This window comes from Pan troglodytes, chromosome 6 (assembly GCF_028858775.2).
Source record: "Pan troglodytes isolate AG18354 chromosome 6, NHGRI_mPanTro3-v2.0_pri, whole genome shotgun sequence".
NCBI classification, from domain to species: domain Eukaryota; kingdom Metazoa; phylum Chordata; class Mammalia; order Primates; family Hominidae; genus Pan; species Pan troglodytes.
Genome location: NC_072404.2, coordinates 33,531,056 through 33,543,401, shown reverse-complemented (window position 1 = coordinate 33,543,401; position 12,346 = coordinate 33,531,056). Strand labels below are relative to the sequence as shown.

The window sequence follows — 12,346 nt, the reverse complement described above, 5'->3', positions numbered from 1 at the left end:
GCCTTAGTGAACTTACTGAAAAATAGACCATAGTAAGAACTTCTGTACATTAAACATATGAAGCCAAATTAAGCTTTTTAATTTAGATAAATACTAAACATAATTTGCCAGTCCTAACAATTAGAATTCAAAAATAAGGTAATTTTGTTATGTGTGATAATATAATTATGGTGATTCTGTGTTTTTCTAAAGTCTTCATCAGTTAAAGATACTAAACTAGGCCGGGTGCGGTGGCTCACGCCTGTAATCCCAGCACTTTGGGAGGCCGAGGCGGGCGGATCACGAGGTCAGGAGATCGAGACCATCCTGGCTAACACGGTGAAAACCCATCTCTACTAAAAATACAAAAAATTAGCCGGGCGAGGTGGCAGGCGCCTGTAGTCCCAGCTACTCGGGAGGCTGAGGCAGGAGAATGGCGTGAACCCTGGGGGGCGGAGCCTGCAGTGAGCTGAGATCGCGCCATTGCACTCCAGCCTGGGTGACAGCGAGACTCCGTCTCAAAAATAAAAAATAAATAAAAATAAAAAATAAAGATACTAAACTAACTGTAAGTGAAATGTCTTGATGTCTAAGATTTGCTTTAAAAACTCCAGGGGAAAAAATTAATGTTAGAGGGGGTAATAAAACAAGATTAGTAAAGTGTCGGTTCATTTTACTGTTCATTCTCCTTTGTGTATGTTTGAAAATTTCTGTAATAGTAAAACCAAAGCAAATAAAGAAATGAAACAGATTAGTAACACTCCACATATGACCCACTGTAGCAGAAACACCGCATTTTAGAATATGAACGCTTTGTACCCTTAGAAGTGTTGTAATTCAGGTAATGGTTGATAGAGTTACTGAAAGTTTTTCACATCTTCAGCTAAAAAACCTTTAGAATTATCTCCAAACTTTAATCCGATAGGACACACAAACATATGAAAGGAAAAAATGTCCAGCATTCAAATAGTTTCCAATTATTCACACTGTGGCTCAAAAAAAGAAAGACTAACAACTCTTAACAGACCTCTGCTCCCAAAAAATGTAATCAGCAATTTTTCTAGGAGGCAACAGCAAAAGCCCCAGTCTATTAATTTGCACCCTTGCAGACATCCCTATTTCCAGAATCCTTTACACCTGAGTGCCAAGACATTCCGCCCAGGTGTCACCCGCACCACTTTTATTTACTTTTTAGATTTTTATAAGTTGGTTTCTAAAATGCTATGATATTGGCCCACACATATTAGGGGAGAGGACATTTTTATCTTCTTCTAAAGGTTTATTTGGGACAAAATAAGCTTTAAAAAGACAGAAATGCATAAAGCCCAGATTTAACATATCCATTCCAAAAGAATACAACAAAGTCCCCAAAAGAAGTATACAAGGAGCATCATTAGGATCTTTCATGATTATTTTAACATTATTAAAAAGGTTGAAACTTTGAATTCCAAAATTTTACTTTTGTTATGGAAAAGGTATTTGCTGGTTAATTCTACAAACATGGCTGCAGTGAGAACTATAAACAGAGGTCTACAATTTAAGAACGTGATGGGCTGGGCGCAGTGGCTCACACCTGTAATCCCAGCACTTTGGAAGGCCGAGGCGGGCGGATCAAGAGGTCAGGAGTTCGACACTAGCCTGACCAACATGGAGAAACCTCGTCTCTACTAAAAATACAAAAATTTGCCGGGTGTGTGTGGGGAAAAGCAAGAGAGATCAGATTGTTACTGTGTCTGTGTAGAAAGAAGTAGACATAGGAGACTCCATTTTGTTCTGTACTAAGACAAATTCTTCTGCCTTGAGATTCTGTTAATCTATGACCTTACCACCAACCCCGTGCTCTCTGAAACATGTGCTGTGTCAAACTCAGGGTTAAATGGATTAAGGGTTGTGCAAGATGTGCTTTGTTAAACAGATGCTTGAAGGCAGCATGCTCCTTAAGAGTCATCACCACTCCCTAATCTCAAGTACCCAGGGACACAAAAACTGCGGAAGGCTGCAGGGACCTCTGCCTAGGAAAGCCAGGTATTGTCCAAGGTTTCTCCCCATGTGATAGTCTGAAATATGGCCTCGTGGGAAGGGAAAGACCTGACCGTCCCCCAGCCCGACACCCGTAAAGGGTCTGTGCTGAGGAGGATTAGTATAAGAGGAAGGCATGCCTCTTGCAGTTGAGACAAGAGGAAGGCATCTGTCTCCTGCCCGTCCCTGGGCAATGGAATGTCTCAGTATAAAACCTGATTGTACGTTCCATCTACTGAGATAGGGAAAAACCGCCTTAGGGCTGGAGGTGGGACATGTGGGCAGCAATACTGCTTTGTAAAGCATTGAGATGTTTATGTGTATGCATATCTAAAAGCACAGCACTTGATTCTTTACCTTGTCTACGATGCAAAGACCTTTGTTCACGTGTTTGTCTGCTGACCCTCTCCCCACTATTGTCTTGTGACCCTGACACAGCCCCGCCTCGGAGAAACACCCACAAATGATCAATAAATACTAAGGGAACTCAGAGGCTGGCGGGATCCTCCATATGCTGAACGCTGGTTCCCCGGATCCCCTTATTTCTTTCTCTGTACTTTGTCTCTGTGTATTTTTCTTTTCCAAGTCTCTCATTCCACCTAACGAGAAACACCCACAGGTGTGGAGGGGCAACCCACCCCTTCAGTGTGGTGGCGCACGCCTGTAATCCCAGGTACTCAGGAGGCTGAGGCAGGAGAATCACTTGAACCTGGGAGGCGGAGGTTGCAATGAGCCGCAATCGCACCACTGCACTCCAGCCTGGGAGACAGAGCAAGACTCCGTCTCAAGGAAAAAAAAAAAAAAAAAACGTGATGACTAGAAAACAAAAACTACAATGTTCTTTGAAGTTGAACAATCAGTTTGAAAAATAAATAAATAAAACCTTATTAGAAGTCGGCATCATCAAACAATCCTTCAAGTTTACCCTTGAACAGAACGAAAGAGAAAGGCTGTCCTAAGCTCCTTCCCTAAACCCGAAAAGCACTTTGAGGACGATCGACCCACTTTTAGTTTCTATTCAAATGATCTCTTTAAATCCTTTAGGAATTGAGCACCAAACTTGTAACTATTAATTGTTCGTGCACAGCTCGTAGAAATTTTAACATTAGCAGAATGCAGACAGCTGAAAAATCAAGATTTATTTTCCCATCTAAAGCCTAACATAATAGCAATTCATAACCACTGTGTGAAACCGGAAATCTAACACTGTGTATGTCTAAAGTCAAATGCCAGTGTTTTCTAACAAAACTTTTACCAATAAGGTGTGTACACACACCCACACAGACGCACGCTAAGCTCAATTTTTTACTAATAAGGTGTACGCGCGCGCACGCTAAACTCTAGCCGCAGATTCCCTAAGCCAGGAGTGCAACTCGGTCGGGACTAGTCCACACCTTGCGAACGGGGCGGGGTGGGGAATGGATTCCAGGTGAAGCAGGCCATCAGCCAGAACCGCCAACTCCGCCCGCGGCCCTCAAAAGTAGGCGGCGCAGGGAGTCTCCGCCCCCTTCGCCACCGGCGACTCAAACCAAAACAGCTGGGTTTCTCTCCGCAAAGGCAAACCCGAGCGTCCTTCTCGGACGCGACCTACGTGTTTTCTCAGCTTACTGCGCCGGTAAAACCCACACTGCCCTCAAAACAGTCACCCCAGAGCTTAGCCTTGGACACCAGAAGCTTTTCCTTCGGGGGTCGCCAGCGTCACTCGTCCCCAGCCAAAGGGCCCCCGTCCCACACGCCTCCCCCAAATCGCGAAGGCCTGTCCCGCGGGCCTCCCACCGCGTGGGGCGGCCACCCGTTGCTATTCCAAAACTCCACAGCTGATCCGAGTCGCCCACACCCCCATCACAATCGCAGTCTGGAAAGGAAGGTTTGTCTTCGGGAAGGAAAGCCTCGTCACCACAGAGACCTCTCCCGAGACCGGCCAGGCCCCTACAGTACAGGGGCTGAAGGGTGTAGCACGAGCCCTAAAAGATATGCAGCTGGAAGCCGCCCCGCACAAGGCGCTGGGGTGGACCGGGGAGGCGCCTTACCCAGTGGAAAGACTCCCGGATCAAGGGAGAAAGTTACGCAGGCTTCCGATCCTGATCCGCCATCAGCCGCCGAACCTCTTCCGCCACTACCGCCTACCCCCAAAGACCGGCTACACCTCCCCTCCCAGCCGACAGTAGGCCTTGCGTCACTTCCGCCCACGGGGCGGTCTCTTCCGCCTCCTGGCTGGTTCGCCGCTCCCCTCCGCGACGACACGCCCCCAGCCCACTCCGCCGTGGGACGTCTCATCCGGCGGGTAGGCTGGCTCTCTCCTTACTTCGTCCTTGCTATTTTCGTTCAACTTAATCGCAGCAAAACAATGCGTCTGGATTTACATTCTGATTTTATGTTATTGACATACGAAAGGGGGAAACACACAGGAGGTTTAAGTAACTCACCAGCGATGTGGAAAGGGCAGCTCAGAGGTCCATGGACAGTACCGTATCCCTGTCTGCGTCTCAGTCGGCCTAAACTAGCCCACTCATTTTATAGATAAGGAAATAGCCAGAGAAGCAAGGGAGTGACCACACGGCTAGGGCTGCAAACCCCTGAGCACCAAGACTGTCTCTGAACTCCTGGCCCAGTCCTGTGCTTTTTTGGCTATGAAGTTTTGTTCACTGAAAGCTCCTAGGAGCTTTTCAGTTCTAATGCCCTCTGATTCTATTTGCTCTCGCTCCAGCAGAGGCCTCTTTTCTAGCCGCATTTCTGTGAGTTACCTGCTTTTGTTATCCGTATCACTTTCCGTGTGTGAATTTTCTCCCGCGTTCTGTTATTTCTAAAATCACTTTTGCTTGTTGTGTATGTTGCCTTGCTATATTGGACATTCAGTTTGAATCGTAACTCCACAGAGGCAAATGTGTCCCATTCGAATTCATCATAGTCTTCTGTTGCCATAAAACCCTGATAAACCTTGCAATAGCACCAGAAAGGATATGTAAATTAGATCGCATTAAATGTTGAAGCACATTCTAAATACAGAACATTCAAAATTATCTTTCATATACTTTCATCTTTACTTCCAGTTATTTCAGAAGACATTAGCTTTGATAACATAGGTTCTCAATATTTACAGACTGATTTGTTTCCTGTGTATTGACATTTTTGAACTTGGTCTTGTGCTGGGTATTATACTTGATCATAGAATTTCAGAAGAACCTTAATAGGTCATTTAGTCCCAGTCTCCTTATTTTATGGATGAAGAAAACGGTGTGAATAATCAACATAAGTTATCACTTGCGTTACTGGTAGCAACCTTCTGGTAGTAGAAATAACTGTGTCCCTTAAGAAATGTAAACATAGCAGTGAATTTTATAAGCACAATTTGTCGGAGATGTCACTCTTTGTATGTTTAAATCACATTCCTATTTATATGTAATACATTTTTAATTACCACTAATTTTCAGTTAATGAAATCAGAAAAACAGTATGCTTAATAAAAACCATAATTGAAAGACTTTTTTTTTGCCCTGAGAGGGACGGAGTTTCGCTCTTGTTGCTCAGGCTGCAGTACAGTGGCGCGATCTCGGCTCACTGCAACCTCCGCCTCCCGGGTTCAAGCAATTCTCCTGCCTCAGCCTCCCAAGTAGCTGGGATTACAGGAGCCAGCCACCACGCCTGGCTAATTTTTGTATTTTTAGTAGAGAGGAGGTTTCGCCGTGTTGGTCAGGCTGGTCTCAAAGGACATTTTCACAAGTATTTTTACTTTGTTATTTTTAATTATTTCTTGAATTTTTAGACCTTATTTTCCCCAGGAAGGTATTTGTTCTGGAATTTTAGCTTGCTTCATTCATTTTAATAATGATCCTTTAATTTTTAGACCAAGTTTTTCCCACCAAGATAAATAGATACCTTCTTAGTATTTAATTGAATTTCTGGGTTTTGGGGGAGTAGGGTTTGGGTTTTTTGTTTGTTTGTTTGTTTTTTGAGACAGAGTCTCGCTCTGTCACCTAGGGTGTAGTACAGTGGCATGATCTCGGGTCACTGCAACATCCACCTCCCAGATTCAAGCAATTCTCCTGCCTCAGCCTCCCCAGTGGCTAGGATTACAGGCGCACACCACCACACTGGGCTAATTTTTATATCTTTAGTAGAGACGGGGTTTCTCCATGTTGGCCAGGCTGGTCTCCAACTCCTGACCTCAGGTGATCTGCCTGCCTCAGCCTCCCAAAGTGCTGGGATTACAAGCATGAGAGACCGCACCCGGCTTTAATTGAATTTCTTAAAGTTAGCCTCTTATTTGTATGGCAGTGGACTATGGCTAGAAGAGATATGGATTCACTTCCTTTAAGTGAAATCTTTCTGCCAGATGGATTTCAGAATTCAGAATTTTTCAGACTTTAGAGAGGTGTGCTTTATGTGACATTCCTCACTATCTGGGGCAGCACCCACAGTCAACTTTTTTTTCCGGAACAATTATGAATATCACACTAAGATAAATGAAATGTATAGTCTCACTCAAGTCAAGTTTTTCAGGTCAGGTTCTGCCACTTTGCCCTTGGGTTCAGGTCAAGTTTTAATGACAAATGAGTCAGGTCAAACAGGTTTTGCCACCAAATGTTGAGAAAACATTTGATTTTCAGAGCTTTTTTTTTTTTTTTGAGACGGGGTCTCTGCCCTCTTCCCTGTCACCCAGGCTGGAGAGCAGTGGCAAGATTTCGGCTCACTGCAACCTCTGCCTCCCAGGTTCGAGTGATTCTCCTTCTGGGATTACAGGCGTGAGCCACCGCACCTGGCCAATTTTCAGAGCTTTTTAGATTTCGAAGTGGTGAATATTGAGAGAATTATTGGAAAGTAAATCAGTGAGTAACCCATGATTTTTCTGGAGCAACTACAGTGTCAAGTAGTTTCTAGGCAGTTGTCCTGCGTTTGATTGGGAAAATATGCTGACTATATTTAAAAGGCACTGTTCTTTCATTAGAGGAACTTATGATAGCAAAGGGAAGAAAAGAAATGAGCCCATGAAAATGTAGGTAACTAAAGTGTAAATGAATAGGAAGACAGATATTCAGAGATGGGAGAAAGTACAGGCTTATGTTAGCAGTACACTTTTCATGGGGGAGGCAGGCCTGGACTGTCAAAGTGAGGTATGATTTCGATGAGGAGATGGAGGAGGAGGACTTTCCAGTCAGGATTTAAGAGCTTGGGCAAGGGAATCAGGTAAGAAGAAAATTGTTAACCAAAAATAATAATTTCCTCCAAAGTTCATTCATTCACCATTGTGTCATGTCGCTTCTTAATAAGAGCATTTTGTTCATTTACTATGTGCTCTGGGAAAAACAAGGAATCAAGCATGGTTTCTTCCCTGAAACTGCTTAAAATCAGGTCAAGATGTTACCGGATGGTGTAGATAACTGTCAAATTTGAAGGAAATGGACTATGAGAAATAAAGTAGAAAGATATACAGAATAATTAATTTTGAAATTAGCTAGACTTTGTAAAAGAGATTGGTCTCTAAACTTCAAAAGACTGATAAGATTTGAAAAGATGAAAAAAAGGCTTACATAGTGAGAATAATATAATTTAAAAGGCACAGATGGGACAACTAGATAGCAAAACATGGATTGAAAATTTTTGAAAAAGTTCAAGTAGACATGTTTTATTAGAAACATTACAGGTTTTAAAAGCCAGACAAATGAGTTGTTCTCCTTTCTTAGAACAATGGTTTACATTAGAATTTGTATTAAAGATTCCTTTTGTTATAAATGATTCTTAATTAAAAAGAAAAAAACACCTTTGTAAACCTTTGTTTTAAAAAGAGAGCTTTTTTTTTTTTTTAGGCAGAGTCTCACTCTTTCACCCAAGCTGGAGTGCAGTGGCGCAATCTTGGCTCACTGCAACCTCTGCCTCCCGGGTTCAAGTGATTCTCCTGCCTCAGCCTCCCAAGTAGCTGGGACTACAGGTGCGTGCCACCACACCCAGATAATTTTTTTTGTATTTTTAGTTGAGACGAGGTTTCACTATGTTGGCCAGGATGGTCTCAATCTAAAAAGAGAGCCTTTAAAAATGAGATTTGAATAATTGTAGGCTTTGGATAGGCAGAGAAAGAGAGGATTCCAAACACTCTAAAATAGGCTTATTTTCTCTTTCCCTGTCTGTTAGATTTTATTGACGTATTCATTGCTCCTTGTTTCCCAATCATTACCTACCTAGGTGCTTGTAACACACCTTTGCTCCTTTGAGATATACACTGTTGTGTTATGCTCCGTCTTCCCTCCCTGTGGCTGTCGTCTTCTGATCTCCAAGTCACTGTTCCTCATTCAGTGAAGAGTGTCACCTAGTGCACAGTCTCCTCCATTCTAAGCCATTCATTGTCTACTTGGATGAGATTAAAATGAAAAGGCCAACATCCCAGCATTTTAATTTCCTGAATCCCTCATCTCAAATACTCCACTCCAGATACCTATTTCTGTGGTCACACCTTGGCCCTTGCCATCATCTTGAAAAGCAAGCCTCCTACTCTTTGACCACAATCTCCTATTCTTCTAACTTGCTCATTCAAATATGCCCAGCAGAACTATTTTTCAAACTCATCAGCATCTCAATCCATTTCTTTTTTTAATACTTCCCTCAGTATCCAACTTAGAGTCCATAGGCTATAATTTCATTAACACGACTTCCAACACCTTAAACTCCCTTGGCTTCCTATCTTGCACATTAAGGAAAATTTCCTATAACAAATGCATTACAGACTTTGTAGTCATCACATGCTTTACACTAAAGTTTACGTCTGGAAATACTAAGCAGAAACTTTGAAGTTAAAATTGAGTGTTTTGGGAAGTTTCTTGCACTATCAAAAAGAGAAACTATAATTTATGATACTAAGAAACAGAGCCTGCAGAGGTTTATATAAGACCTTTGCCCCATTGGCTCCTAACAGTGTTCTTTGTTCCTTGTGCAACTGAAAGGTCACTAGAATGTAAATATTTTCTAACCTCTCTTCCTCATCTTACTGAGAAGAGTAATAGCCAGCAAAGTACTTTGAATTTTTAAGGTACTTATGTCAACAAGATTCTTCCTTCCCAGTGTTTCTTATTAAATACCTGTATTTTGTGAGTCACTGTGTATCAATGATAATTAAAGTTAATAAAAATTATTTTAAGGAAATGTTAAGATAATCTTCAAATGTTTAATTTTAACCAAGGCTAAATCAAAGTTTTAGGCTCAAATATGTTTTTATTTCACAGATCCCAACACCTCCCACCTTCTCAGGAACTCTGCATTATCTCATTTTTATATTCAAGCCCCCTATCTCCACGAGATCTTTTCCATTGTCTTTTTAAACATATTGAAGTCTCTTCAATTTTTAAAAACTTTCCCAGCTCCCTGTTTCCTTCCAGCTCCTATTGTCTTTTGTCTTTACAAGCAACCTTCTCGCTTCTAGGAAGAATTGTCTATATTATACTCCCTCATCTTCCATCTATTTCCAGCAAGTTCCAGAAGGCATATTTCTAGCAAGATGCAGAGGGCAGATTTCTAGCAAGTTCCAGATAGTGGATGTCCAGCAAGTTCCAGATGGTAGATTTCTGGCAAGTTCCAGAAGGTGAATTTCCAGCAAGTTTCACCAGCTCAGCAACACAAGGACTTCTCTGTGAGACTTCTCTGTGAGACTTTATTCAGGGACCCACAGACGTGCCCTCTCCAGGGCCTAGATGTCAGCCCTGAGAGGTGATCTTGCTTGGACACTCTATCTCAGATCTAGGGGTGGTGCCTCTCCTTACATCAGCCATTCTTATATTTTTTAGAGTTCCTTTTACTCCTGTTAGCCTTGTTACTTCAATCTCCTGTTATAGTTAATAATTCTTTATATTAAACTTTCCTTGTTCATATTACCTATATGGTTTTTCTCTACTAATTGGACCCAGACTGACACAACCATTCTACTGCTTTGTTTAGCTTCATAGGTAAAGCCTGTCTTATTTTTCTTTCTTCCCCTGAAGTAATTGCTCAGAGTTCATTCCGTTCCGACCAAGTAGGGTTACTGCCAAAATGTAGGTCTTTGTTGTACTGTAATTTTCTACTGCTACTTGATGTTAATTATGATGCATAGGGGCTAGAATTTCTTCAGTGAGGTATAGTTTAGGTTGCAGAATTCAATGAATGATGATTTATTGCCATTTAGCATTGGGTTTAATAGATGAAAGAAATGCCTTTATTCTCACAAGAGACCGTGGCTAGGCTGATCCTGCCATGAGGACAAAAGGAAAAATGAAATTATTACCAAGTACTTATGCTGAGCATCTTTAGAAAGTAATTTGTAATACATTTTATTAGTTAATTGTGAAAATTGACTTCTGACGTTACATAGTGCGATATAGCAAGTTCTAAGACAAGCTGTGAGTAGACAAAATTCCCCTTCCTGAATCTTTCCTTTTCTATACTTTTTCCTCTTTTTCAGGTACCCTTCACAGGTTTAACAGCCTCCACCCCTCGGGCACCAAGCAGTCTTAGCCAGGAAAAAAAAAAAAAGAGACTGATTCTCAGTAGTAATCTCTGTGCCTGTGAGGAACTTAATGCAAGTCTCAGGATCTCAAAATAAGACCTACGAGCATAAAGTAATGAGTCTGTCAAGCTGGATTTCCATGCATGGGGGAGGATCTCTTTAAGTAAGGAAACTTCCTTGTGCTTCTTTAAGCACAGTTGCTATCATTCCGGGAGAAGCTCCTTTTAACCCATATCTTCTTCCAACTAGCATCCTATTTTTTTTCTTTCCTTCCCAGCTGAACTTCTTAAGGACCAACCTATATGATGTGATATTTTAGATATTAACCTATTTTTCTTGGTATTCCTTGTATAGCTTGCCACTTTCCCAACCCTCACCCATAGGTTTGTTGCCTTGAAGAAAGGATGTAGAAGGAAAATCTTTCTGGCTTTTGTTTCTAGACTCTCAAACCCCACAAATGGGGAGAGGATTCAGGCCACAGAGAAATGGCTTCAGGAGAAGCCAAGGGCAGGGGTATATAGGTGGAGGGAGAACAGGCAGCATCTTCCTCCCCCTCAACTCTAGAAACAGATTTCTCTGGGTCTGAGAGGGTGGGAGGGTGCTTCTAGGTGGACAAAACCACACAGCCCGTTTAACCTTCCTGGGTCTCCAAAATATCCCGTACCCTATCTTAGTACAGAGCAATATTTCAAAATCCTGACAAAACCAGAATGGAGACTCAAAACAGAAATTGAATTGGTGGAATATATTAAAACATATTTCTTTACAAGCTTGAGTTGTGGGCTAAAATTCATACTGCTACATGTTCATTAATCTTGCATTCCTCACCCCATAAAATGTGCTCAGGCTGGGCATGGTGGCTCACGCCTGTAATCCCAGCACTTTGGGAGGCCGAGGCAGACAGATCACCAGAGGTCAGGAGTTCGAGACCAGCCTGGCCAACATGGTGAAACCCTGTCTCTACTAAAAATACAAAAATTAGCTGGGCGTGGTGGCAGGTGCCCATAGTCCCAGCTACTTAGGAGGCCGAGGCAAGAGAATCACTTGAACCCGGGAGGCGGAGGTTGCAGTGAGCCAAGATCGTGCCACTGCATTCCAGCCTGGGTGACAAAAGCAGACTCCATCTCAAAAAAAAAAAAAAGTGTGCTCAACCCCCACCAGTCCACTGAAAGTTTCCATGGTAAGGTCATCAATGACCCTCATTTCCCAACCTACTTTTCAGTTCTCAGACCTTATTCCACAAACTTTTCAACCAAGAAGTTCTAATGATAGAATTGTTCACTCCTTCCTGCTTAAAACTTTTTCCTTATCCCCTTTGGGATACAATTGCATCCTAGTCTTCCTTTTATTTCTCTGAATATGCCTTCTCAATTTCATTTGTGGGCTTCTCATTTTGCAGTTGCTCCCATAAGTACTAATCTTCCTCAGAGTCCAGCCATCAGTCCCTTCAGGTTTAAATTATTTCTGATTATGATTGCATATTTTCAATTGCCAAATATACTAATACATTTATTAATAACTACCAGATCTACCAGATCTATATCTCCAGCCCAGGCTTTCCTCCTGACATCAACCCTATATATAATAGATATCCACTTACATGTCACACAAACATCCTAAACCCAGGTTTTTTTTGTTTTTTTGTTTTTTTTTTTTTAGACAGGGTCTCACTCTGTCACCAGGCTGGAGTGCAGTGGCACAATCTCGGCTCACTGCAACCTCCGCCTCCCAGGTTCAAGTGATTCTCCTGCCTCAGCCTCCCGAGTAGCTGGGACTACAGGTGCACACCACCATGCCCAGCTAATTTTTGTATTCTTAATAGAGACAGGGTTTCACCATGTTGACCAGGATAGTCTTGATCTCTTGACCTTGTGATCCGCT

At 42.3% G+C, this 12,346-nt stretch overlaps 2 protein-coding genes across 15 annotated transcripts in view; one reads left to right on the top strand and one right to left on the bottom strand.

The window, feature by feature from the left end:
* TAX1BP1 (Tax1 binding protein 1) overlaps nt 1-4,173 on the bottom strand; it is an 89,914-nt gene extending 85,741 nt beyond the window's left edge. For 13 of the 14 annotated variants that reach the window (XM_009452503.5, XM_016956798.4, XM_009452505.5 and 10 more), the window contains exon 1: nt 4,029-4,161. The gene's annotated coding sequence lies outside the window, so the exon portion shown is untranslated. 14 annotated transcript variants of the gene reach the window in all.
* Nucleotides 4,174-4,200: 27 nt separating this feature from the next.
* The window catches only part of HIBADH (3-hydroxyisobutyrate dehydrogenase), a 213,195-nt gene continuing 205,049 nt past the window's right edge, over nt 4,201-12,346 (top strand). The window contains exon 1 of the mRNA XM_009452826.4: nt 4,201-4,282. The gene's annotated coding sequence lies outside the window, so the exon portion shown is untranslated. The remainder of the gene's footprint in view (nt 4,283-12,346) is intronic.